The 5000-nt window shown below is 39.3% G+C and overlaps 1 long non-coding RNA gene across 1 annotated transcript in view; it reads right to left on the reverse strand.

The window, feature by feature from the left end:
- Positions 1-1091: 1091 nt before the first annotated feature.
- Positions 1092-5000, reverse strand: part of LOC107653897 (uncharacterized) — a 22606-nt gene continuing 18697 nt past the window's right edge. The window contains exons 2-3 of the long non-coding RNA XR_001630284.1: positions 2870-3028; positions 1092-1279 (exon numbers count right to left, since the gene is read on the reverse strand). This is a non-coding gene — a long non-coding RNA (uncharacterized LOC107653897). The remainder of the gene's footprint in view (positions 1280-2869; positions 3029-5000) is intronic.

Genomic DNA, 5000 nt, shown 5'->3' on the forward strand with positions numbered 1-5000 from the left:
CAAAGGTCCGAGTCGGTAAAATGATCCGAACTTCCCATCACTAGCACACACACTCCCGCGCGCGCTCTCTCACAGGATAGTCTCTGACAGAAAAAGGCGCCAATAACAATAATGTAGATGTTAAACGGGATGAAAAGCTAAAAAATTCATTAAATTATCATTTAAAATTAAAATAAATAATTTTAAAATATAAAAAAATCTAAATAACACTTACTAAAAAGATGAAATTGTATTTGTTTATCTGCATGTCACGTGACCATTAACCGTCATCAGTTAACGGTATCTTTTGATAAATATCAACTCGGGAATCGCTAATGTCGATTAAACAATAGAAACAGTGATTTTTTTTTTTAGATGCTACACATAAAATGTGTCTACTGCCTGACAGAAACACCTGAAAACTGCAAATAAAAAAAAAAGAGTCAAAACCTGTCTTACAAATAATCATTACAGCGCGACCGGAGAAATGAACAAGATGACAGTCTGCGGAGGGAACAGTGCTGTGAGCTTGAGGTGTTGAACTTTCTGTAGAGTTCAGGCTCAAACACTAAACCTTCAGTACAGGCTTATTATTCACCACATTACTCTCTCTCTCTGATGAAGTGTTCCTGTTGCTATGGAGACCAGCATCCCTGCCGTCTCCATGGTGATTTGTGTGCTAGTGTGAGTGCAGCAGAGGGAGAGCACCTGGAGCTCCGCCCATGACTCATCTGACCACCAGCATAAAGTCACATCTGATGGACATGTAAAGTAGCCAATCAGAGGGTGAATCTGACTCTTGGAGGCGGGGCCATCTCAAATCAGAACGTCTGTCACAGATTTAAAGCGACGAAGCGCACAAACTCTGGCTCTGTCCCAATACACACAACTCGAGCTGTTGACTAGCTCCGTGCCCTTAACGCACAGTACATCCACACTTCAGAGCAGGATTATAACAATAAAGATATCATTCTAAATTAAAAAAAATAGCAGAGTCCACATCACAAATGTAACGATAACGACACAGAGGAACTATGTTGTAGTATGTCAAATGAGTAATTAAACGTTTTACACACACTTGACGTCCACTAGAAATACGTCATGTAAGTAGACAAGTGATCAAGTGCAAACACTGCAAGTGTGTGTACTGGGACGCATCTACAGGAAATGACATCACAGCCAATCAGAAGCAGGCCACTGAATCAGCAGAACATGCTCTAGTATGAGTGTGTGTTTGAGGAACACTTACTAGGGTAGATGTGGCGTAGTAGTGTGTGTGACCGCTGGGGAGCAACACCGGCTGAAACACACACAACCCAGAGGCTAGTTACAGCAGTGAGCGGCTAGCTAGAGCTATAACTCAGTCACGTGACTAAAGCAGATGGATAGTTAGTGGTTTAGTTAGGAATTAAATAAGTATAACAATAAGAAACATCATTTAATATACACTAAAACACAGCAGAATTTAAAGTGAAGCTAGCCCTCTGGTGTTCATTTCTGGGTCAAAAGTGACCGAACACCTGAAATGTAACTTATTTTTTATTTTTTAGTAAAATCAATGTAATATATTTTTTATTTTTATATTTTGAGAGAATTTTATGGTACTAATTAATATTTTTACATTACTTTTCAATTATGGCAGTAATTAATGTTAAAATAGAGACAATGCCTTTAAAATCCAATTTTTGAAGGCAGGTTAGTGGGAATAAAAAAGAAAAACATTTGCAATTCCATTGTTTAGCTTCTAGATTCCTATATAGATCTATATTTAAAAAATATCAGTGCTCAGTTTAGCGAGCGAAAAGAAAGAGATGAAAACAAGCACGTAAATGAAGGCGGTACAGACAGAAGGCTGTTTACATGTTAGAGGGAATAAAAAAGAAAAACATCTGCAATTCCATTGTTTAGCTTCTAGATTCCTATATAGATCAAAAATAAATCTCTAGTTGTTTTTAGACATAAATACTTATTTATATTAAGTTGTGGATTTGGATTTATATTTAGACATTCTCAAAGACAACTTTTTGTAAAGGTTTAGATTTTTTTGTTTTAAATGTTGATTTGAAATGTCAGTTTTTGCATTAATTTTACTAGAGTCAACGCTGAAAACAGAGAAAGACATTTTAGTACACATACATCAGAGTTCAGCAAAAATCTCACAGAAATGAACAGAAATGCTTTATCAGAGGTTAATCAATCAATCAATCTCTTATTTGAGTCTTTTGGCTCAAGTTAGCCATATTGCAACAGCCACACCAGTTCATTTGTGTGTATAAAAGTGTGTTGTGTGTGTGAGTGTGTGTGTGAGTGTGTGTGTGTGTGAGTGTGTGTGTGTGTGTGTGTGTGTGTGTGAGATTTTTGCTGAACTCTGATGTATGTGTACTAAAATGTCTTTCTCTGTTTTCAGGGTTGACTCTAGTAAAATTAATGCAAAAACTGACATTTCAAATCAACATTTAAAACAAAAAAATCTAAACCTTTACAAAAAGTTGTCGTTGAGAATGTCTAAATATCAATCCAAATCCACAACTTAATAAAAATAAGTATTTATGTCTAAAAACAACTAGAGATTTATTTTTGATCTATATAGGAATCTAGAAGCTAAACAATGGAATTGCAGATGTTTTTCTTTTTTATTCCCTCTAACATGTAAACAGCCTTCTGTCTGTACCGCCTTCATTTACGTGCTTGTTTTCATCTCTTTCTTTTCGCTCGCTAAACTGAGCATCAGATCAGAGCTCTCACTCGCGCCGACGAGTGGAACACACCAAACAAACTAGTTTTCATGACAGATTTATTCAAACATGCATTAAATAATGATGCAAAAATATAAAGAATATTTAATATAGTGCATACATTTATCAAAATGCTGTTTTAAAAGTACTCTTACCTTGGCGGGTGACACGTGCATCTGGGGTGTGTAACCGTGGATACCGTCGATGGGGGCGTGTCCAGCGTCGCTGAGCTGCATCTCTGCAGACTGTCCTGTGTTCAGGTGAGCTGGACTGTGCTGCAGCGGCGGCGTCTCCTCGTCATGGTAACGGTGCTTCTGCACACATGCAGAACAGCTCACACACTCAACAACTACACACACACACACACACACCTTCAACATCTGTTTAATATGTGTATGTGTATATATGTATATATATATTAGGATAGAGTTTTGTAGACCCATGTCAATTTAAATGTATACATCAGCAGACTGTTTGCTGGAGCAGTGCAGTAAAGCAGCATCAGCTCCTGCTCCATTCGTTTAAAAGCAGCCCAGGATGCACCTCATGAAGCGGACGAATACAGACAAACATCAGTTTAACAGAATCCAGTTAAAAATTAAAATCATAGAGGTATCAGTTTAATGAGCTCAGCCCTTAAAACCTTCAAATAAATAATAATAATAATACAATAAAATAATAATAATAATAACCCCTAAATATTAATAATAAAATAATAATTAAATTGAAATACACAGACTGAAGTGTGCGTGTTGAGAGGTTCAGCTGCAGGTCAATGACAAATAAAGAGGCATAGAAATAAATCTAACGTTTAATATTCAGTCTAATAGTAGTGTTATATTTGTATATTAAATGCATGGTTATTTAAAATAATTAAAAAATAATAATAATAACGTATGCACATATGCATTAACCGCACACTCAGACACAAGGAGAGGACATGAGTATAAGTTTGACCACAGCATATAATCATTGCTGTTATTAGTGTTCACCGTTTGTTTGAATGCATCATTAACTAACTGCGTGATTTTTACTCTACATTTCATATGGACATCACCTTGAGATCACCACTGATAATCTATTACTAAATATAATGTAGAAACTTTCATTTTCTGTGAAGCTGCTTTGCAAGGATTTGAATGGAGAAAAGCTCTGTAGAAATAAACGTGAGGGATTGTGGGATTGGCCACACGGGGGCGACACAGAGCTGCTCAGTATTCCACTCAGAGCTCACTGCAGAGCGGAGGAGGAGTGATGATGTCATCAGAGAGGGACGACACGCCATTCAGACCCTCAGCAGAAGAAGAGTGCAGCACCAGCATACATGAGTGTACACACACTCACACAAACACCAACACACTCACATACACTCTCTCACACAGAGACACGTGCACACACACTCACACAAACAGACACCAACACACTCACATACACTCTCTCACACACAGAGACACGCACAGAGAGACACGCACACACACACACTCTCACACAGAGAGACACGTGCACACACACTCACACAAACACAGAGACGCGCACACACACACACACACTCACACAGAGACGCACACACACACACTCTCACACACAGAGACACGCGCACACACACTCACACACACACAGAGACGCGCACACACACACACACACTCACACAGAGACGCACACACACACACTCTCACACACAGAGACACGTGCACACTCACACACAGACACGCACAGAGAGACACGCACACACACACACTCTCACACAGAGAGACACGTGCACACACACTCACACAAACACAGAGACGCGCACACACACACACACACTCACACAGAGACGCACACACACACACTCTCACACACAGAGACACGCGCACACACACTCACACACACACAGAGACGCACACACACACACTCTCACACACAGAGACACGTGCACACACTCACACACTCTCACACACAGACACGCACACACACTCACACAGAGACGCACACACACACACACTCACACACAGAGACACGTGCACACACACTCACAAACACAGAGACACACTCACACACACATGTTGTGTTTCCATGTTTTATGGGGACATTCCATAGGCGTAATGGTTTTTATACTGTACAAACTGTATGTGCTATTGCCCTACACCAACCCTACCCCTAAACCTACCCCTCACAGGAAACTGTGTGCATTTTTACTTTCTCAAAAAAACTCATTCTGTATGATTTATAAGCTTGTTTCCTCATGGGGACCTCAAAAATGTCCCCACAAGGTCAAAATGTACTAGTATTACTATCCTTGTGGGG

Source organism: Sinocyclocheilus anshuiensis, unplaced genomic scaffold (assembly GCF_001515605.1).
Source record: "Sinocyclocheilus anshuiensis isolate Anshui unplaced genomic scaffold, SAMN03320099.WGS_v1.1 scaffold459, whole genome shotgun sequence".
In the NCBI taxonomy this organism is placed as follows: domain Eukaryota; kingdom Metazoa; phylum Chordata; class Actinopteri; order Cypriniformes; family Cyprinidae; genus Sinocyclocheilus; species Sinocyclocheilus anshuiensis.